We start from the raw sequence: 25,452 nt of genomic DNA, 5'->3' as shown, positions 1-25,452 counted from the left end.
TCTATGTTTTTGTTAAAATTTATGTGAAAATATTGAACATTTTTACAGCAATAAATTCAGCTTCCCCCTTCTTGAAATAATGTCTTAATTTTCATTGTAATATATTTTTATTACTTTTAAATCTGAAAATATATTTTATTAATTTGATTTGACATTAAAAACAATTTGATTGCTAACTTCACACTATATTAACTGTTGGCCACGGTCCGGATATCATGCTTGCTAATGTTCTGAAGACAATCCTTACCTATCCTGAAAATAAGTGTCAAGCTATTACGATTTAGATATAGAAAAGTAGATTTCGATACATCAACCGTTTAAACGCTTCTCAACTACCTATTAATTAATTTAAAAAGCGAACTTCTTTAGTGCAATTGGAACAATACGCAGCCATGAAGAATTTTACTTTAGTATAAAAATTAAATAATTACATTTTTCTAATTAATAATAGAAATATTTAGATTAAATATCTAAAATAGTTTCAGAATTACGCATGACGCTATCAACGAAATGACCCTGTCGACGAAATGACTTGTCGACGAAATGACCCTGTCGACGAAATAACCCTGTCGATGAAATGACCTTGTCGATGAAATGACTTGTCGACGAAATGACCCTGTCGATGAAATGACCCTGTCGAAGAAATAACCCTGTCGACGAAATGACTTGTCGACGAAATGACCCTGTCGACGAAATGACCTGTCGGCGAAACAACCTTGTCGAGGAAACAACCCTGTCGAAGAAACGGCCTGTCGACGAAATGACCTAGTCGATGCAATGGCCTGTCGATGAAGTGGTGTCGAAATGGCCTGTCAATGAAGTGGTGGCGATGAAATGGCCTGTCAATGAAGCGATTGTCGATGAAATGAACCGGACCCACGTCCAAAGCGCCGAAAAATAAAGTAAAAAACAAAATCCTTATTATTATTTTATGATTATATGAATGAATTTCAGTAAAATGGAGACCAATAAATTTAATATACTGAAACTATTTCGAATCTTCAATTATATATACATTATACAAAGAATATTTTTACAGTGATCAGTTCTTTCAATTATGCAAAACCGCCAATATAAACTGCTTAAGAAAAAAATAGAAATGTGTCAGGTTATTGTGATGTTACTCATTATCAGATTATAAGAGAACATAAGATTTCTGCATACAGACTAAACAGACTTATGCGGATCAAAAAAATCAAATTTAACAAACTTTCAACTCAGATTCGTAGAAGAACAAAAAAAAATAATGACTAAATTAATAACATTTCTATTTCAATATGTCGCTAATTTTTTTTTAGCCTTTTCGATTATTTTAATTTATGATGATTTAAAAAATTTGTAAAAAATAGCTAGTATTTTTTAATAATTATATTTTAAGAAAGAAGTAACTAAACTCTATTGCTCATATATAAAGATCTTCGTCTTTCAAGATTTAAAACGCAGACACGCCAAAATAATAGAAAAAACGGTAAATAACTACAAACTAAATATTGCAATTACTTGACAATTTTTTATTGCTTTTTAAATGCTCTAGCATAACTTATATCAGGGCAGTCCAACTGCAAAGAGCCCACGGGCCAGAATTCCGGTCACTGATCACCTGGCGGGCCGCAGTTTGAAAAAGTTGAACAATAACCTCTTATACAATAACAATTAATAGTTGAACTATTAGTTATAAAACAATTTGCTTGCATTTTAATGGGAAAACTGAGGGCGATCAGCCTGAATAAGAAGTTGACGGGCCGCACATTATGTGCTGGCGGGCCAGATGTGGCCCGCCAGTTGGACAGCCCTGACTTATATCTCTTAAGTAGTGAATTATATTAGCCGACGAATTTTTTAGGAATAGTGGTGATTTGAAATCTACTAAATTGAATTTTTTAAAATGAGAATCACAAATGATAAACTACCACTTTAAAATATTAATTTGCAGACCGGAGCAAGTTTGGATATCTGAAAACGGACAACCGATTATAATTGCTACGATTAACTTATATTCGTAAATGCTTGTATTCACCAAATATTTTTATAATTAGTAAATACTTAGATAACCTTCTACGTGCATTCTTATTTCAGATTAACATTGAAAAAATTAAAAATCATAAGGAGACAAATATATTTCATAAAGTGGTAGATCATAATTTTGAATATTAGTTTCAAATGCTCTAAACATTATTAAAGTCGTGTGTAGCTCCCAAACATACAATATTTCTGAGTCACAGAACATTTAATTCATAGATAGATAGTATGTTTCATATATGTTACGTAAAACTATGAAAAATGAACAACAAAATTATAACGGCCACAGCAACTATTCTTTTTCATGAAGTTTTTTCCGACACTCAAAATTTGACTGTTGACTTTTAGTTAAGTATTATTTAGAGCGAGTTTAAATTCAACAGTGTCAGATCTATGGGAATCGTTTATGAAAGTAAAAAATAAATCATAGTATGAATCATACTGTTGTCATGAAACATTACTAATTCCTAAAATTACAAGAATAATGAATAATTTATTGTTTGATAGCATATATATAAGTAAAAAATAATTTTTTTTAACGAAAAGAAGAAAAATTATACGTAATTAATATTTTTATTAAAAAGCCTTAAAAATATTGACAAGATATACTCTCAACGTGACTAAAAACTCACAGTATTGTATCGATCTACTTTGCTTTGCTTAGATTAATACAATATTAGAAAACACTTAGCGGATATAATCATGTGAGCTGACGATTATATTGTATATTTTCCTTATTTTGTTAATCGGCTTTTTAATTTCTTTTTAAATCTTATTAAAAGTTTGAATTATGGAGAAAATTTTATTTATTAATATTTTTTCTTCTTCTCTTAATAAAATATTGTTTTCTTTCCCATTTTATGTTATTTTATGGGTTCTATGGACGAACAGCTTTCTTATTAATCTCTCTTTTCATTTCTTTAACTATTTTTTGCTCCTTTACGCTTCATATAAATATAGATCTGTTTTTTTTTTTTTCTTTTGCTTTGCTAATACGGCTTAAAGAAATTCTGATTTTCACTTATATAGTTCTTATTACCACCTATTAAGTAAAAAAAATACATAACTGAATGGTAAATTTAACCAGATAAATGGTTTTTATAACATGCTCTTAAATCTCATGGATAAAGTTACCAAGCTTTATCACATATTATAAAACCTGATTTTATTGTTAATTTTAACCGAAATCGTTACCAAAGCGGAGTTTCCAAAGAACCAGCAACACAGTAAATTTCACAATATTTAAGTTGTTTCTGCTATACTTTTTTTCTCAATGAATCACATTTCCTAAATCTGTATTGGTTCTATGGAGGAACAGCTTTGATATATCTGTTTGTTTCATGAATTTCTGATTTATTACCACTGAGACAAATATTGCATAACAGTCTCAAGTAGTTGAAGGTTCTGTATTGATATCTACAGATTAGTGTTCAAAATTAATCCATTGCGAGTGGCTTAAGTTTTAAGTTTAAGTTAATTTTTTAAGATAAATTTATAGTTGGTAGACATGGGTTATAATAAACACTACATATAAAGCGTAAAAAATTTAATTTTAAAAATAATTTATCTTATGAATATAATTTTCTTGTGTAAAATAATTATTAATAAATTGCTTACAAAACATACGAAGTATTAAAATTATTTATAAAATATATAAAATACAGTCAATGTGATCTTTGGCATTGCATTTCACTTGCCAGCGCTTCACAATTGGGAGAATATGAAGAAATTCCTGCTCATAAGCAATCGTCAATGTGTTGATCTGTAACTCATGATCTATATTTTGATTTTATGATATTCATTGTCGAAAACAATGATTCACTCAAGTATGTGGAACCAAAAAACGACTTCATTTTGTATGCTTTTCTTTTTAAGAATGGAAATTTATCTCTGCCAACTATATGCCAGAATTTTTAATCTGATATATTTTGCGGATAGCCGACCAGTCTGTGTAGGGGGCAGGGAACTGTCCTTGCATCAGAAAGGTTCTGGGTTCGAATCCCGGGCAAGGCATGGATGTTTCTTTCTCTCTATCTGTGTTCTATGTCCTTTCTCCTTTGTATGTAAATGTGTGAATGTGACCCGCCCTATAAACGGGTGTGGTAGTGTGACGTGGGCGACGCTGTTCCACCGCCGTTTTCGCCACAGGTGCCCACTGGGTAACGAAAAGAGAATTATCAGTTCTGGCACTTTCTGTGGCCAATGGACAATAGCTCCAAGTGCCCGCCATTAAAAAAAAAATATTTTGCGGATAACGTCATTCTGAAGATCCAAAATTTCTGTCTACAATTCTTCTCGCCTCACTTGAAGATATTCTGAAATGTATATTGCTATTTCGATTGCTTTTATTTGATTGGTAAAAGGATTTATAAAAAAAGGTGACCATAGGCTCGCTGATATTAAATTGCTGATATTTTCCATTTGATCTTGAAGCAATTGGTGGTTGATTACAAGTACGAGTTTATAGCCTCTATCATTCTTGCTATATGCTTGTCCTTTCCCTACAGCCCCAAGTTTAAATTATTTAGTTTTTTTCATTAAGTCTGTTACGAAAGTCAAATCTGCTAGCCAAAGAGGATCTCTTAGTTCTAAAAATATTTGATTTCTAGCTGCAAGATAATTTTTTATTTCTTCAATTAAAATGTGTAAATCTATCAAGTACTTTACCTTTACTGAGTCAGCGTACTTCAGTATGTAAAATGAGGTCAGCATCATCAGGACTTTGTAAAATGGCCTTGAAAAGTCGATGCTGCAAAGGAGCTGCTTGAATTAAGTTGATTATTTTGGTAATAATTTTCATTACGCGTCCAAATGGTAGTAATTTACTGCACAAAACTTCCCGGCGAATAATGCAGTGATACGGCATAAAATCTGGAAATGACCCATCTTTTATACAGAGAGAAATAAAACCAAAATTCAATAAATAGCATTCTTACCATAACTGCTAACTGTGCTGCGTCTGCTATGTCTGTAGACTCGTCAAATTGTAGTGAGAGCCACGCACATAATTCCCAATCACTTTTCAACTACGTTTGCATATCTTTTGAAATGGCTCCTATTTTTCTTGTAACAGTATTATCAGATAACTGTAAGTCTTGTATTGCTGACTTAATCCCACGTTTCTTGGAAAATTCTTCATATAAGCAATCAGCTTTATTAAAAAATGCTTCATTAAAAACTCACCATCCTGGAAAGGCTTCTTCTTGCGTTTAACATCAATATTGAAAAAGCAAAAAAAATTGCATAACATTTTATTGGAAAATGAAAAACTGAAATATTTTCTCGTTGGGCACAAGCAGCGGGCACACCTAGACCGATCGACGTTCGCCATTCTGCCTGCGGGCATACGGTAAGGAACCCCTGGATTACAACATTGACTAAGCTACCTTTAGAATAATTTTCTTCAAAACGCATAGAAAGTTCACTTCCCTGTGGATGGTCTTCGAAATGGGTTATATGTTACGATTGGCCTATCAAAGCGTCCCAGGCATGTTAAGCGAGGTAAATATTTTATTGTGCCACAATATCTTCCATTATACAGACATGCCAATATAATTTTAAAAAAAACTGTAAACAACAACAAAGTAAATTTTGCAAATGTATGATTATTTTCGCATGCTTTTTACTAGTTACAGCATGACGAAACTAGTCCTATTTCTAGTGTTTTGATTTTATTGCACATCTAGGTCGCGAAACTATTCGTTCGTTCGTTGTTTTAGAACTGGTTAACTGAGGCCTAAATGGCCCTTATCCCATTCATCATGAAATATCCCAAAGGGACATACATAAGAAAGTTGTATTGGTGGTTCGGAAAAGAACCTGAATTGCGATAAAATAATGAAAGGCATCATGAAAGATATAGCAGGCTTGATGGTGAGCTTCCTCATCTATGTCTTTAGGGCTGGGAGCAGGGAGATGAGTAATGAAATGATTTTCACGTCTTTCAAAAGTTCCTGCGGTGAGTCGCGAAACTATTCAAAATATTGAATTATATATAGTTACGAATTAATTGTAAATAGTGGTGGATAAAAATGTATTAAATTAAATTTATTAAACCAAGAATCACAATTGATAAACTACCACTTTAAAATATTTATTAGCAGTCCGGAGTAAGTTGTTATCTCTGATTATAGTGAAATCAGGATCCTCTGTATCTCTTAAAAGGCAGAAATATAGGACTCAGAGATTTCCTTCCTATTTTTCACACTAGTCACAATACCTCCTTTAAAGTCTAGAAGGGGTGTGCGGGATTCTGGCATTATGCCTTCCCAGAGAATTAAACTTTCGCCCCATAGCGGTGGATAAATATTTTGAATACATTCTCCGATTTTTCAAAATTTTTTATTATTATTATTATTACATGCGTTTTATATTTTAGAAACCTTTAGCATAGCTTGTTTCTAACTATGTCAACAGTAGCCTATCAAATGCATACCTGCCAACTTTCACTCTTTCCGAGAATGGATTTTCAGAGTGGTTGTAAAACAATAAACGAAAAACAATTTGACTCAAAAATACATTTATATTTTGATCCCGTTGAAATTCGCTTGCGCAAGGATTATTGTGCTTTCATATATTTATTGTAATTGCTTATATGTAGTGGTGGTCAAACTCATTTATAATTATCATTATAATTCAAAAAGTTATTTGGAATAACCCGAGTATTGCTACCACTTTAAATATGAAAATAAAATCTTCCGGAAAATTCGGAAGAGTTGGCATGCAGTGTAGTCCCTTCCTTTAAGATTTTTCCCAGTGGTAGTAAAATAAAATTAAAATTTCAATTGTAAGCAAAAAATACGTTGCATTTGAAAAAAACGTCAGCAGACAACAAGACTTTCTTTTTCTTTATTTAAACAAAACTGGGTGCCTAGGCCACGCAGCTGCCCCTACCCCATTCATCATGAAAATTATATACAGTGAATAAAACATTCTGAATTATGTAACAATGTGGTAACATTATAATAAAGTAACCATGATTAGAAGTATGTACAAACTTAATCGGAGATTTACATTAATTGCCATTGAAAAATGAATACAGCCATGATTAGTGGATATACATGAAATACGAGCTTAATCTATGATATTTACATTAATTGCAGTAGAAATTTGGAATTGAGCATTAAAAATTGATGATAGCATATATACAGAAAATCGGGATTCAAAATCATGAAGATTCTACATAAATTTTGCTAAGCCTTTAGTGGCGCCATCTAGAATGTCATAATAATTTGTGGTAGCCATAAAAAATCAAGCCGTTTGCTTGTGAAATAATAAAACAATGAAAAAATTCAATATGACGAATTCGCCGGCCGAAGACTCCCCGTGTAGTAAATGGTGACTGATGCACGTTAAATCTGTCGAGTCTCAAAGTCCTCCATGTTCCCACAACAAATCAATACCTCTGGGGGTACTGATCCAGGAGTTTCCTTGTCTTCTGGATTGGTTCAAAATTACAAGGCTACGGAGTTGAACGTAAGTAGTCGCAAACCCATGAAATTGGGTCGGCTGTTCAACGACGGTTATAAAATAAAATAAAATATGACGAATTGGCGTTTTTACATAACGCTAGAAATATTGATGGTAAACTTAAATTAAAAATAATGATAAAACATGATTTGATAGCAGACAACCAAACAGTAACGTATATTAAAATATTTTCTTAATTTTTTTTAAAAATAGTGGGAGTCAAAATCATTTAAAAATTAAGTTTATAAAAGAAAATATAGTATACATTTACTATTACTTTAAATATAAAAATACAATTTTACACCAAATGCTCAAAAGTTTGCAGGTATGCAAAAAGGTACTTCAAGATAAACAGTGGAAGAAAAAAAAAAGAAATGATAGTTTTTTAAGGTACAGTTTAAATTGAATCGACGTCAACGTGAATTAATTTCTAACTTTTGAGAAGAAAATAAATGTTTCTTAATTGATCTTAAATAGATCTGATAATCATTTGACTTGAATTTTAGTTCACATATCAAATAGTTTTAGTTTGCATATTAAATTTCACAAATTTTAGCTCAATATTATTAGTGATATTACTATATTCCAAAAACGGGGATTTAATCCGCTATGCAAAAAAATTGCCATGACAAACGTGGTACGTTATTTCCTTACGTATTCTGTATGTACATTATGTAAGCTGTCTCTTCCAATTGGCAGAAGTCAACTGGATGCAAACCACACGACTTCTTGCTCACACCTCTCTATCGTGATGACTCCTGGAAACAAAACAAATTGAAATTTGGCTACCTGTGGCCGCATTAAAGTAAGGAGAGAGCAGCGTAGCTGTAGCATCCTGTTACGCCTCTATGTAATCAAGAAATAACGATTCATTTTTAACCATTGTGGCTCTTATCAAAGAAAAGAAAATAGTAATGCAGTTAGAAAAGTGGTTTTCAAGTAGACATGTTATTTTCAGAAAAATTCCGAAAACTGCCTGAAAGTGCTTTATTAATAAAGTTATATTAGTTATGTTGATAAGTTATTATTATCTTGCTTATTTTCGAAATAAAGAAAAGGTTTCTTTTAAGTATCGAACATCAAGAATTCAGAATATCATAACAGAGATTATGTTCATGAGAGATAGAAGGAGCAAGATTTGACTTGCGTTCTTAATAATTTACTTATTTGTTGTTACGCATGCATATGCAGGCTTCTGTACTCATTGCAAAGACGGCTTTCCATCACTTGTCAAGTAGAAGATCACGGTGATGCCAACCTGTTACGCTTTGTCGGCGATACTTTTCTGGTAGTACCAATATTTAATGTTTTAATGTGGGATCCTTGGATTTCAATCCCCGCCGATCAAAGACTCCCCGTGTAGTACATGCTGACTGATGCAAGTTAAATCTGTAGAGTCACTAAGTCCTTCATGTTCAAATCACAACTCTGGTTGTAGTGATCCAGGAGTTTCCTTGTCTTCTGGATTTGTTCAAAATTGAAAGTCTATGGAGTTGATCATTCGTAGTCGTAAACCCAAAAACTGTGTCGGCTCTTCCATGAATGGTATAAAATAATAAGAAAAAATTGCTAAGTGCTTTCCAATGAGGTGAACCGGGTTCGAATCCCACTGACTGGCTGGTCGATACGAATTTCGCATCCGGCTTCCACCGACGACAATGCTGACTTAAAATGTCCTCAGTGGTAGACGGATCACGGGATGGAGTCCCCTAATCTTCAGACTAACCGCAGAAAGCTTCGTATGTGAAAAGAAACGTACAGTGTAAACTACGTTCTTAAGAATTTAAGTTAACTTTTATTCGTAATTGCTTGTACTCACCAATTATTTTTATAATTAGTCAATACTTTCATAAACTTTAGATTAATCCTTGAACTCACTAGAGTGTCCAAGAAAAATTAAAGAAATATAAAGATAAATATATATTATAAAGTGGTAACTGTCTTAATTTTAAAATTAGTTTCAAGGGATCTAAACATTAGTAGTCGTGAACCCGAAAGGTTGGGTCGACTGCTGGGTAATAAATTTAGGACACTGCTAGAGGATATTTCTTACTTTACTGTACCACTTAATCGTTAGGTGGTTTAGCACGCACGAATTTGCATGCATATATACTTTCTTTAGAATGCAATTTTTAATATTGTTTACTTACCAACTTTTACACATTTGTCGTAAAATTTTATTTCGATATTTAAAGTGGTAGTAAAATTTATAATAACAAGACTAAAAATTTGAAAAGAGGTAGAAACTCAATTATTTTTTTTTTATTTTATCTTTAGTTATTCAATATTTTATCTTTAGTTATTCAATCCTACTACAACTAGGACTTACATTTTAAATTATTCATCCTTGAAGCAAAAAAATCTTTTTTGCATGCTGTTTCAATAGCAAACAAATAAAATAGGTTTGAAAAAGTGAATATTTTTATCTCTTTTATTAAAATTTTGAGTTTTTTACTCACCACTTCCTGCTTTTTTAGTTACTTCCTGCTAAACTTTATTGCTCATATATGAAGATCTTAGTCTTTTTAAATATGAAACTGACAACCGATTATAATTGCTATGTTTAACTTATGTTCGTAAAGGTTTGTATTCACCAATTATTTTTATAATTAGTAAATACTTAGAAAATCTAAACTGTTTCTACTTATATCATGTTTCTCCAAAAAAATTAAAATGCATAAGGAGACAAATATATTTCATAAAGTGGTAGATATCATAATTTTGAATATTAGTTTTAAGTGCTCTAAACGTTATTTAAATCGTGTGTAGCTCCCAAACATACAATATTTCTGAATCATAGAATATTTAATTCATAGATATATAATATGCTTCATATATGTTATGTGAAACTATGAAAAATGAACAGCAAAATTATAACAGCCACAGCAATTATGCTTTTTCACGAAGTTTTTTCTGACACTCAAAATTTGACTGGTGACCTTTAGTTAAGTAAACTTGATTTAGAGCGAGTTAAAATTCAAGAAGGTCAGATCTATGGGAATCGTTTATGAAAGTAAAAAATAAATCATAGTATGTATCTTATTGTTGTCATGAAGAATTTGTAATTCCTAGAATTACTAGAATAATGAATATTTTATTGTTTGATAGCATATATATAAGCAAGAAATAATTTTTTTTTTAACGAAAAGAAGAAAAATTATTCATAATTCATATTTTTATTAAAAAGCCTATATTTATATTTATATTATAAAAGCCTTATTAATATTTTTATTTTTATTTTTATTAATTTTATTATATTGAAAAGATATACTCATAATGTGGCTAACAACTTAACTATTGTATTGATATACTTTGCATTGCTTAGATCAGCGGTCGGCAAACTTATTAGCCAAAGAGCCAAATATGAACATTACAACAATTTTCAAAAAAGTTAGGAGCCAAATCTGCTTGTTTAGTAAACTTTTATTACATCAAATAAGTAGTACACTAAATAAAACTAAATTTCATACTTAATAAATATTTATAAATGCGAACAATGTGCTTGCATCTCCTTGGAAAGTTTGAGTAAGTCAGGTTTGTATGTTGTTTTTAATTTTAAGCCAATTTGTACCCCCACAACTTTAGAAAAAGTATGCGCGCATGCTTGTGGTACCTTTGTATCACACCGGAGTACGCCGAAAACATACGAACAATTTCAGCCGGTAACTTGTACATGGTTTGCGTTTACGTTTACGAAAATTAATAAAATTAAACTCGATGTTCGCTACGTATTTTTACAACAATATAAAATTCTAATTACCTATCTGTCTTTTAACTTAAACAAAAAATTATACATGTTCTCGATTTATAGAAGAATTTTAATTTATCAAAATAAGATGTAATTTTTTTCTTACTAAGTTTTTTTTAATGGAAATATTATTGCGCCTTCCGTGGATATTTGTGCCAGAGCCGCTCTTAAGGAGCCAAAGAGCCACATGCGGCTCCAGAGCCGCACTTTGCCGACCACTGGCTTAGATTAATGCAATATTAGAAAACACTTTTTAGCAGATATAATCGTGTGAGCTGACGATGATATTGTATATTTTCCTTGTTTTGTTTATCGACTTTTTAATTTTTATTTAAATTTTATTAAAAGTTTGAATTGTGGAGAAAATTTTATTTATTAATAATTTTTCTTCTTCTCTTAATAAAATATTGTTTTCTCTCCTATTTTATGTTATTTTATGGGTTCTAAGGACGAACAGCTTTATTATTAACCTCTCTTTTCTTTTCTTTAACTATTTTTTGCTTCTTTACGCTTGATATAAATATAGACCTGTTTTTTTTAATTAGTGTGCTAATACGACTTAAAGAAATTCTGATTTTCACATATATATAGTTCTCATTACCACCTATTTCGTAAAAAAATACAAAACTGAAATGTAAATTTAACCAGATAAATGGTTTTTATAACGTGCTCTAAAGTCTCGTGGATAAAGTTACCAAGTTTTATCACATATTATAAAACCTGATTTTATTGTTAATTTTAACCGAAATCGTTACCGAAGCCATAGCTGCCAACTCTTCCGGTTTTCCAGGAAGATTTTATTTCCGTATTGAAAGTGGTAGCGAAATTCATGTTATACCGCTAAAAGTTTTGAATTATAATAATAATTATAAATGAGTTTGACTACCACTACATACAAATAATTACGACAAATATTTAAAAGCATATTAGTCTTTACACTTGCGAATTTCAACCTGATTATATCATAAATATATTTATGAAGAAGATAGTTCTTCGATAATCGTTTTACGAACACTTGGAAAATCTATTCTCGAAAAGAGTAAATGTTGGCAGGTATGCAAAGCGCTTCTGTAAAGATTAATGAGCTTCTTTGGTAAATGTCGGTAAATTAACACGGTAAACTCCTCATATTTAAATTGTTTTTGCCATACTTTTTTTCTCAGTGAATCTCATTTCCTAAATCTGTATGGGTTCTATGGGGGAACAGGTTTGACAGATCTGTTTGTTTCGTGAATTTCTGATTTATTACCGCTGAGACAAATATTGCATAACAGCCTCAAGTAGTTGGAGGTTCTGTATTGATAGATACAGACTAGTGTTCAAAATTAATCCAATTCGAGTGGCTTAAGTTAAAATATAATTTCGTAACATTCTTCGACTCATCCAAAAACTTAAAAAAGTGGTTGCAAAACTATTTCGTTTCCTCTCTTCTAACCGTAGAAAGCTTCGTTCGCGCAAAAAAACATACAGTGTAAACTGCGTTTTTAAACATTTAAGTTAACTTTTATTTGTAATTGCATGTACTCACCAATTATTTTTATAATTAGTGAATACTTTTAAAAACTTTTGATTGGTATTCCAACGCACATGTGTATGTTAAAAAATTTAATTAATAAAAAGATAAATATATTTTATAAAGTAGTAGCTGTCTCAATTTTGAAATTAGTTTCAAGGGTTCTAAACATTAGTAGACGTGAACCCGAAAGATTGGGTCGACTGTTCAACGGCAGTTATAAAAAATCATGCCCATTGAATACGATTCTCCCCTGTTTTTATGCACAATATCGCGGAAAGAAAATCCACCTTCTCGCAGCCGTATTACACTACCAAGTTCAAAGTCAGTGGGCTGTTGATAATTGGTTTTTTATCTTATTAAAGGTGTTCCTTGAGAATTAGCAACTCACTATGTCAATATTTTACGGAAAATAACGCTAACAAACAGTAGAACATGCATTGAAAGCAACCCTGATTTGAATGTTCGCAGTGGTGCTTCGACCGTCAAACTTACATGTCAAGTGCAAAATTTGAATATATATCATCTTTTTGTCGTCTTTTCATCAACTTTAATCTTTTAATCGCCTACCAAATTTGGAGTAAATTGTTGTGAATCTTATCACTTTTCTTTTTTGCCTTTACGGGATTCAACCAACGCCTCCTATAACTGAAAGCCTCCACACGGTTTTTAATAGGTAGTCCGATCTGACCACTGTGAAGGATATCCACTTACCGAACGAGTCATTTAATACAGAATATAATGAATATAAGAAAGTGGTAGCAAATATATGACTAAAAATTTATTTTATTTATGAATATTATTGGTTTGCCTTATTCACTTGTCAACCACTACAGATTCAATTCTCTAATATATAAGATAAATTTCTCTCAATTACTTTTATAAAAGGTTTTGGGTTCATGCGCACAACTGGTTCACTTTTTAAACAGTTTGCGCGGACTACTTATAAAAGATCGTGTGGAGGCTTTTTGATGTAGGAGGTGATGGTTCAGCAGTCCTTGAAAAGTTTTAGCAGTGGTAATAAATTTAGGATTATGCTAGAGGATATTTCTTACTTTACTGTAACACTTAATCGTTAGGTGGTTTAGCCAACACCTCCTAGAAAAGAGTAGGCCTCTGCACGGGTTACCATAAATATCCTTTAGTAGTTCAAACGTAATGACATATTTCGTATTTTCAACCGCTGCGCAGCTTAGTACCCCGAACGTAATGACATCTTTCTTATTTTTCATCAACTGCGCAGTTAACTTCGTCACATCGGACTACTAAATTGATCCGTGCTGAGGCCTTCCTTATTCTAGGAGGTGTTGGTTTAGCACGCACGAATTTTCATGCATATATACTTTCGTTAGATTGCAATTTTTAATATTGTTTACTTACCAACTTTTACACATTTGTCGTAAATTTTTATTTCTATATTTAAAGTGGTAGTAAAATTTTTAATAACAAGACTAAAAATTTAAAAAGAGGTGGAAACTCAATTATTTTTTTATTTCTTTATTTTGTCTTTAGTTATTCAATCCTACTACAACTAGGACTTACAATTTAAATTATTCATCCTTGAAGCAAAAAAATAATTTTTGCATGCTGTTTCAATAGCGAACTGAAAAAATAGGTTTGAAAAAGTGAATATTTTTACCTCTTTTATTAACATTTTGAATTTTTTACTCACCACTTCCTGCTTTTTTAGTTGTCTTTGCCACCCGTAAAAAAGAATATCCATTTGTAAATTAGATGTAAGGGCATTATCTTTGTAGAAATGTGAGCAAGTAAAGGCCACATTAACCGCTAAATCATAATTTCAATCCTACCGCTAAATCCAACTTTACCGCTCTCTGCAAATATTTTGTGATTAAAAAGATATTTACTCTAAAATACTCCTCAGAGTCCTTTTGACTCCTTTTGAAGCCTCATTCCGATATAAATAAAATCAATCAACATTCCACATAAATGATTGAAATCTTTATGCATAGCAACATTAGTTTTCTTTACCAAATCACATTTACCAAATAAAGAATTAATTAGAGGGTTGAAATTTTTATTTTTTGAAATTGTACAAGTACTTGATCTCACCTAATTCGGGTGAAAGGATACAAAATCTGATCTATTAGGATAGAAATTTAAAAATGATCTATTAAGGATAAGTGTATATTTTAGTGAAATAATGGGCAAAAATGTAATGATACAATTTTTTTAAATAAGAAAACAATTACAATGTGGAACTTTCAGCTTTTTGTAATAATTATTTTTAAGTGGCGTTCATCTTTTAAATGGTAGTTTTTTAGCATTGCTTTTTGGCTTGAAAATTTTTCCATAGCAAGAACGGCCTATAATATGCTTTGATTCGTTTAAAAATCCAAAATCGTTGTAGAAAAAAGGAAATTTAAATTTTTGCCCTTACTCTTTCATGGGCCATTCATTTCTAGTAAAGATAAATTAAAATATTTTTGGAATTGAAATTATTTTAAGAATGGTAATTGGTGTAAGAAAAAGAAATCATTTAGTTCATGAAAATGCCATTTTTTTGTTAATAAATATATTGAATACGACCTATTAGGAACTTATTGACTTTTATTTTTCTTTATTTATAAAATTAAAAATAAAAATAAATTTTACAAATGCTACAAACTTCAAAAGCAACTTTTATACGCTTTTTTAAACTAACAAATGGTTACCAATTTTATTCAAACCCACTTCAAGAGAACTGATGTTAACAAGTTAACAAATAGAAACATGAATTAAAAGTGGTATTAAGTATACTTCCCACGGCCTTCGAAAGGGTTAAACAGGTCTCTTTCATCAAAAGATTTTTCAAGGTCAACTAAAGCAAAATACAATCATTTAGGGGCATTCCTTACCAGACTGTATCGCCCGCTTACCACTGTGCAAAGCGAAGAGGTAGCGGGTTGGAATCCCGCTGATACCCTGGATGAATCTTCGTGCTGTCCTTTTCGGTATGCTATCTGTCCTTCTACATGACTAAGGCTTTTAAGCCTTAAATTGAGCACACAAGCCTGAAAATGTATGTTGTACCCATAAATAAAAGAAATCATTGAAGTAATACTATTTAAACAATAAACATAATTGGATTTAAAACAACACCCTAAGATTAAGTAAATAATTCCAAAAAACTGAAGCGGTTAGTAATTAGTTGACTATAAGCTTTAAAAATAAGGGTCAAAATTTTTTTAGCCCTCAAAATAAGGGCCACATTTCAAGACTTGTACAAAGAAAAACAAAAATGATTTGAAATGTAAAGTTGCCAGCCAAAAATTGAAAAACAAAATAACATTTGTTAAAGTGATGAACCTCTCCATACCGCCTCATCGTAGCGCGTACAAATGTATTTTATTTTGATTTGCTCCTCTCCGCTATTATGGTTTTTTTGTTCAATTTTGCATCTTTTCTTATTTATCGTCTGCTTTGTTTCCTTCTATTTTTGTTTCTAACCTTTACTTTTCCATTTTTTGTTGACAAATTTACGTTTTATATTTCAATTCACTTTTGATTCTTTTCACTCACTTTTGCCAAATCTTGAAAATTGTTGTCTATTTTTGCCCGCTTGTAACATTTCAACTGTTATTTCCAAATTGTATATTTTAGAACAAAATGAAGTTTTTAATCAAGTTAATCCCTTAGATATTGTTACTAGCAACAAATTTTAATATTAACGATGACAGGCCGTCCGCACCTACTGGGCTTTTCGCAAAATATTTCATGGAGTGGCTGACGCAAACGTGAGCTTTCGTAGTTTTTTGTTAATTTTTCCAACATTTAAAGAGCCTCAGTATACACTTTTAAATAATTTACATTTAATGCTGCGAAAAATAAGTTTAAATGAGCTAAAAATTAACACTTGAAAATATAAACTTAGTTACCACTAGAAAAAAGATTTTCAAAAACCGTTAAAAGATGGCAAAGTGGGTTAGTCAAGATTTCATAAAATTTAAAGTTAGTTTTTTTTAAAATAAAAATATGAATTTAATATGCTTTTATATGTTTAGTTGAAAGTTAAAATTATTTAAAAGAATCAGTTATCAATTACTTACAATAAAATATTTTACTTAGAAATATTTAATAAAATAATATCTCGAGAATTACTCAGCAAAAAAGTTCAACTATTATGTTAAATAGCGATTACTTTTCAAGGAAAATATAAAACTGTTAAATATTGAAAACATAGTATTACAGAAAAGAAAATCTTTAATTTAAAATTTAAAAATGCTCGCTCTCACACAGATCGTAAGGAAAGGTTTCAGGAAAAAAAAAATTCTGATATTACGATACTTCTGTAGTAGTTGGAGGATATGTAAGTAGTCATATTTTTATAATACCATAAGCAGTCTTAGATGGCAACTTTTACTCTTTATATAAAAGTTTTTCCCTAGTGATAGGGAAATGCTATTTTTAGGGTTGCCAACTTTCTACCCTTTTTGAAAACATATATTCTAGCAGTACCGAAGTTAATATATTATTTTTTACTAATTTAAAACTATTTTCCACGCTACTAAAAAATCCATATACTACGCCACTTTGTTGGAGCTCTTTGGTGTTGAGACTTTTAAAATATTAGCAAAATTACCAACAACAAAAAAGAAAGTTTTTGCTCTTAATTACCACTCTAAAAAATATTTAGCAACAAACGTAATAATTAGCAAACCTCGATTTGAAAGTAGACTAAGAGCTGTTCTTTAGAATTTAGTCAGCGCATATAAACAGTCCGAGCGATGCAATAGTCTTACTAGATACACATGTTTTAAATGTAATGGTAGCTAAAATCAGACTTTTCATTCTAGCAATTTTTTGTGAGAGAGCTTGGTTAACTGTTACCAAAGTTCATTTACTGATCACAGCATAATCAAATTTTCAAGCGTAACAATATATATATATATATATATATATATATATATATATATATATATATATATATATATATATATATATATATATATATATATATATATATATATATATATATATATTTATATAGTAGCCGTAAACCCAAAAACTGGGTCTGCTGTCTAATAACAGATATAAAATAATTTAAAAAAAATTGATATTATCTCAGAGGATAGAACGTTCGCTTTCCAATGAAGTGAACAGGGTTCGAATCCCACTTAATAGCTGGTCGATACGAATTTCGCATTCCGACTTCCACCGACCACAGTGCTGACGTAAAATATCCTCAGTGGTAGACGGATCATAGGTAAAAGAACCCTTGCCTTGGGAGGTTTCAGTAGTTTTCCTCTCCATTGAACGCAAAGGTGGTTTACTTCCATCAAAAAGTCCTCCAGGAAGACAAATTTCTCCTAGCTCTTAATCCAAGAGTTCCCTTAACCTCTGGATAGGGTTCAAAATTACAAGGCTAGGAAGTTAAATATTAGTAGTCTTAAACACGAAAATCTGATCGGCTGTTCAATACCGGTTATACAAAATATTCAATTTACGACAGATTTATTTTCCCGAGAAACGTACAGTAAAAATATGCTCTTAAGCATTTAAATTAACTTATATTTGTAATGTTGGTATTCACCAATTAATTTTATAATCAGTAAATACTTATATAAATATGCTTTATGCTTATTAGCGATTCAATTGTTCCAAACAATTTTAGATTAATAAAAAGATAAATATATTTCATGAAGTGGTAGCTATCTTAATTTTAAATATTAGATTCAAGTGTTCGAAATTTTTTTAAGTCGTGCCACCCAAGCATAAAATACTTCTAATATATCTTAAACTTTAATATTTATTTCACAGATATATAAAATGTTTCATATATGTTACGTGAAACTATGAAAAATGAACAACCAAACAATAACGGCCAGCAACTATACTTTTTAATGAAGGTTTTTCCGACACCTTTTTGAAAATTTTAATTATTGGGAAATTTTCATTTACTAATAATTTTTCTTCTTGTCTTAATAAAATATTGTTTTCTTTCCTATTTTATCTTATTTTTACAGGTTCTATGGACGAACAGCTTCCTTATTAGTCTCTCTTCTCCTTTATTTAATTATTTTGTGTTTACTTACGTGTGTATCATGCATACCTGCCAACTTTCACTCCTTCCGAGAATGGATTTTCAGAGTGGTTGCAAGACAATAACCGAAAATCAATCTGATTGAAAAATATATTTTTATTTTGATCTCGTTGAAAATTGCTTGCAGAAAGATTATTATGCTTTGATATATTTATTGTAATTATTTATATGTAGTGGTGGTCAGACTCATCTATAATTATCATTATAATACAAAAAGTTAATTGGAATAACCTGAGTATTGCTACCACTTTAAATATGAAAATAAAATCTTGCGGAAAATCCGGAAGAGTTGGCAGGAATGATCATGGGTGAAAGCCGTTATATAGCAAGACGGAAAAGAGAAAAACCTGGTACGTGAAACATTTCATTCCAGCATTTTTTTCGAAAAAAATGAAATATCTGTAACTATCAAGATTTCTTTTATAATTCTGGCATATATATAAAACTGCTTCTTTTCCAAGATAAAGTAGATATTGTTGAAAAATTTAAAAATAGAATAAGTAAACTCCTCTCCAAAACTAGCTATAACTGAAATGGTTTTACTGCCAGCCTTTCCTCTTTTCCGTCTCGCTTTCACCCCTGGTGTATATATATATATATATATATATATATATATATATATATTAGCGCAGACGCACATTACACGCGCTTGTAGCGCCATTTCAAAACACTATTTAAGGCTTAGAGATTTCGACGATCTTAAGTTCGGCAATTGTTTTTTTCTGGTGGTTTTTTCAAAAAACGATCAATTATGCCTCGTAGAAAATAGCGATAATCTTTTGATCAAGTATCCGAGTTCGACACAATAAAGATAGAGGCCTACCGAGACTGTGGATTATCTTTCAGAGAGATCAGTAGTCGTGTTGGACGAATTCAAACAACTGTATTGCTCATATGAGATCGTTGGATGCAGTAGGGTACAACGGACCGAAGTGTTCGATTGCATCCACCTCAGTGCACCACTGCACGTGATAACAGGCGAATTGTGCGCATGACAGTCACTGATCGCTCAGTCGCATCACAAACCATAGCACAGCACATTCAGTCTGTAACGCATCATCCAGTGTCTGCGCATTACCATTCAACGCCGTTTACAGCTGAGTGGTCTGCCCGCAAGTCTACCCTTGACGCAGAACCATAGACGTCTTCGCCGCCAATGGTGCGATGAAAGAAGGATGTGGACGACAGAATGGAAAGAAATTGTACTTACTGGCGAGTCACGCTTCTGTCTGCGACACCACGATGGTCGCATTCGAGTCAGGGGACACCGAGGAGAGAGGATGCTGAACAGCTGCAATATGGTCCGCCACATTGGTCTTGCACCGGGTATTATGGTACGGGGCTGTATTGGATATCACTCTCGCACTTCTCTAGTACGCATTGCCGGTACTTTAAACAACCAACGCTACATCTCCGAGGGGCTGGAGCCAATTGTCCTTCCCCAGAATATTGCGCAAACACACGGCGCACGCATTGTCCAAGGATTCTACGTCAATCGCCAGATTGAATTGCTTCCCTGACCAGCTCGTTCTCCGGATCTTTCGCCGAAAGAAAACATGTGGTCCATGATTGCTCAACGATTGACCTAGATTACATCCCCAGCTGCCACACCTGATCAACTTTTTAGCTACTATTGGATTTTTTTTTTGTATCTAAAAAATACCAAAACATATTTTTGCTTGTAATTAGAACGTTAGAAAAAGAAACATATAAAAGGAACACTAGTGTTCCATCTGCGCCAAAGGGTTAAAGCAAGAAAAAGAGAACGATAACATAACGCATCATAAACTGAAATGCATCATCACTTTTCTTCAAGCTATTCCTTACTTAGTCGAGAAGTAGGGACACTTAGCAGTCACACGTAAGAAATTTGGAAGTTTCTGGTTTGAAATACATTATTAAATTGCATAAAAACTACTGCATCTTGTAGAAAAAAAAACTAATTGCAGATTTGTAATCGGCGTCACGAAATGTTTAAGATCTGCTCAAAATCTTATGCAACAGAAAATGAAAAAAAAATTGCTCCTAAGAATAATAATTATTGCAATGAGAATGGCTATTATACAAAAAATGGTTCTCCATTGATGCTCAAATTAAGTTAGTAATTATTTTGTTAGCCCATGATAATTTCATTATTGTAGATTAATTAAGTGTTAAATCATATTTTTTTATAGCCTAAAAGTTGTTTAAATATTAATAAATATTACATTTGTTCAAATAATATGTTAAAATCATAGTTGATTGACATTCTCTGGTAAAAAATAATTATGAAATAACTAGCTATCTATTTTAGAGTTCTTTGAAAAGAGAATTAAATATAACTTTAAAACTGGGCAAAATCATCCAGTTAGCCGTAATTATGTGTAAAAAAATCACAAAACAGTACGGTCACCTTATTATTTAACACATTGAAGGCGGATCACGTAAAAATACATTTTAGATCTTTCTTCGATTCCTTCAAAAGTTTAAAAAGTAGTAGCAAAACTACTTTGCTTAACCCCTTGGGGACGGGAGATTCAGAAAAGCATTCGTACAAAATTAGAATCAAGTTGCAATTAAATAAAAAACGGTAACTTAAATGCAGTCTTTGCTAATTTGACAGACTTACTTTGCTTTGACTTTAATTATTGTTAGTTTAATCATATATATAATCAATGTTAGTTCAAAGTATAACTAAATAGTTTTATTTTGAACAAAGTAATGGTGAATTAAATAAATCAAAGAATTATAACTCCGCCCACAAATGAACTGCTAAAGAACTACTTTGATTACCAGTTTTATATTTTTACCCTGATTGATACGGTTTTATGCTGTCACATATTTGTGACAGTCGGCGCGAAAGGGTTAAGTTCCGTTTTTTAAAGAACTTATCCATTCGTGATTTGGACAAACATAAATGATTCAGTATATATGTACAATCGCTCGTAGTAAGTTTTTTACGTTGAAGTTGTAGCAACAGTGACAAGTTATGAAATCTTGCCTACCATTTTTAATGTAAAACAGCTGTTATTCTTTTTCCTGAAATATTTGTTTTCAATATGTTAATCGCTCACAAGATTTTTCGAGCTTTTATTATTATCATGAAATATTTTATAATTAACTAATCAACAATTCTTTTCATACCTGGGTTTAACCAGCCTACCGATGAATGTGGGAAATAGGAAAAATCTTTAAAAAAGACTTAAATTAGTAACTTTTTCAAGACTTTTTTTCGTTTCTCAATGCAAGCTACTACATTAGAACATTAGAAATTAGAAGTATCTCGGTGCACAGCCGCGTAGCGGCTTTAACCGATTCGTCGCTATTCAGGAATCGATGATGTTGTTTCAGACACTTTTCCGCTCCTTGGAGAGGAAGAAGCTACTACATCCTAGTCCTAGTGTTTAGATTTTACTGGGCACCAGGGACGCGAAGCGGTTCCTATCCCATTCATCTGGAATTTTTGAACAGTTTTGGTTGAGCAATGAGGTAAGCAGGCAATGGAGTTGCTTTTATGAATGTTTCAAGCTCTTTGCTTGAATAACTAAAAAGGAATCAAAAATAAATTGAGCAGCTTGCTCTAAACTGTGTTTGTTTGATTTTGGAGTTGTTCAGAATTGTATCAGCATGAGTAAACGTTATTTTCAGAAAGGTTGATGAAATTATTTGTTTTGATAGTTATGATATGAGGCGTCGGAGGTGAAATGTGCAGCTATTGGTCTGTAGTTTTTATCTTTGATATAATTTTCAAATTTAAAGATTTCATTAAAATTTGCTGTTTTACATTCTATGGCTTTATCGAAAAAATCTGCGTTTAGCTTGTATATATGCTGTGATAGAGTTGGTATTTTTAGGTCTGCATGTATATTGGTATTCCGGATGAACCATCTTGCACAGGTTATTTTTCTAAGGATCTTGTTTTGGCATTGGTTTAATTTCTTCAGTAGATGTTGAGGTATCGTTGTCCAGGCAGGTGAGGCATAGGTAATTATTGGGCGGATCATTGCTGTATATAGTAGCTTCTTTAGTTTAAGTGACATATTCTGATTATATATTTGAAGCTACTACATAGATATTCGTTTTAAATATACATAATTTGAATTATAAATCATGGTGGTAGTTATAATTTAACTACTAAATAAATAATGATGAATTGAGTTTTTACCACTTCCTTCAATTTTAGTCACCCTTTGCATCCTGCTACGACTGTCAATGTTTATTTCCGTTGCCTTGTAAATTTGAACCCAATCCAAAAGATAACGTAAGTCCAGAAAAAAGCATTGGGATAAACTAGCCTTCATGTAGGATTTTTTGAGGCAGTTAAGCTGCATTTGCAATACATAGAATGGTAAAGCACGAAAAACTTCCACGGTTAGCCCGACTGATAAAGGATTCTTGTTCATGATCTGTCTCTCCACTGGGGATAATTTTCTGTCTGCACTGTGGTCGGTGTGAGTCGAGAGCAAAATTTGTATCGACCAACCCACGTTGGGATTCGAATCTGGGTCACATCATTGGGAGGCGGGAGCTCTATTTCCCTGAACCAGCATTCTTCGAATACTATGATTAACTAGAGTCTAAGAGGGTCTGTCTCAGTTAAATGATAATATAATAAATATTTTTGCTCTAAATTCTTATAATTCAGCATTTTTAGCTGGTTTACATGGTGTTAAAGTGTCAATCAAAAAAATCTCTTTTTTTACAACGTCTTATGGAGATCCTGCTTAACCTCACCTACATTGTTTAGCCTTGTTTCACAAACCCTAGTGGATATCATATTTCTTTTCATATACCTTATTTCATGCTATTCTTTTTTATTCATCTTAACAACAAATATGAAAATATATATTTTGGAGAAAAAAGATTTCTTTGTAGCTTAGATTTGCGAATTTCACGATATTTTCATTCATTACTCAGAGATTTAAGATGAAAAAGAATCTCGTGTGAATGCTGGAAAAATCAAGATTGAGGTAGGAAATTAATTTTATCTAGTTTTAGTTGATTTTTCTAGATCTTAATTAGTTTTAGTTTTCATTGACATCAACAGTATACAAAAATTCAAATCAGTCGATGAAAATATCTTTCTCAGAATATTATAGAATAAATTCAAAATACTTGAAATGTAGATTTTCTATTGCCGCGGCAGTTTGATTTAAGGATTTAATTTAGTAAAGTTACTTTAGTATTCAGTTGCAAGTTGTTAAGTCTATTTGCATAACCCTTTGTTTATGGCGCTTATTATGATGTAACCATTCTGGTCCAATTATTGTGGCAGTCGTAAGCAAAGGGTTGATACCGAACTCTTTCAATAGAGCAGTTTTGATTTATTAGAATATTATATTACTTTTAACAAATAATGATAATTGTTATTAAGATTTTTATGTAAATATTTGGATAAAAATTGCATGAACGCAAACTAATTTTATATTTGGAGCTACTAATATACATACTTGCATGGATGCCACAGGCGTCTAATTTTTGTTATATAGTGGTGACAAAAATTACTTAAATTGTAAAATACTAAACTAAAAGTAACTTAAATTTCGATACCACTAGTAAATACTATTTTACAAAGCGGAGCAAGTTGGCTTCTCTGTGTATATATATATATATATATATATATATATATATATATATATATATATATATATATATATATATATATATATATATATATATATATATACAGAGAAGCCAACTTGCTCCGCAGTACTATATATATATATATATAGTCCTGCAAAATGTTCTTTTATGAAAGATAGTGGTGGGGATTAAGCCTGTAACTCAACGGTAATATTCTAAGATACATGGTACAGCATACCTGACGGAAAAGTGTATGTGTATATTCATGCAGGTACAAATATGAATATGCATGCCCATGCCTTTTAGCGCCCTGTATGCTGTGTCTTTTTAAGCTAGAACATTACCACTAGGTAAAAGGGGTAATAATCTTCTACTTCCTTTCATAAAAGAATCTTTTGTATTAATGTAAAATGAGGCTTGTATTCAGCAGACAGAACTTTACGGAATATCTAATGTATGCGCACTATATCCTTAAATTCGAACATTTAAACAAGAAATTTGCAGCAAGTTATGGAAGTTTATAATAATTGCTGTTAAATTATTTAGCTTTCAAATTTACTGCACGCTTTTCGTTCATTTAAAGTTTTGAATATTTAAAGAATCTCTGACGGACAAGTCAAGAATATTTCATGATACAAATTAGGCGTATTTTGGTTACTATGATTAAGTGTGAAAACGTTTGCTTAAAAGTATGTTACGTTTTACTTTAAATATTGTCCACTACAATTTGCCACTAACGTTTAAAGGATAAAAAGTTTAAAAATTCCTCTAGTATTTTTCCTCAGAATAATGTTTTGTAGAGTAGAAAGTTTTGTGAGTTCGATGTTTGTTGCAATGTATTTAACAATATCTAGCTTTCGAAGGAAAAAATCAGTTTGATATAAATGTTTTAATTGTAAAAAAAATCTTGGTAGTTACAGAAATCTTGGTAGTTCACTCAAACAAAAAAATGCTAAAATTAAATGTATTTCGTACCAGTTTTTGCTCCTTTCCGACTTGGTATGTCCATAATTTCAGCCTTGCCTTCCATATGACTTGCAAAGTATTTTCAAAATCAGAACAAACAATGCCATTTTCACTGCAGAGAGGTTTAAATTC

Source organism: Parasteatoda tepidariorum, chromosome 4, assembly GCF_982258835.1.
Source record: "Parasteatoda tepidariorum strain Cologne lab strain chromosome 4, Ptep-v5.0, whole genome shotgun sequence".
Taxonomy (NCBI): domain Eukaryota; kingdom Metazoa; phylum Arthropoda; class Arachnida; order Araneae; family Theridiidae; genus Parasteatoda; species Parasteatoda tepidariorum.
This window is presented reverse-complemented; position numbering follows the sequence as displayed.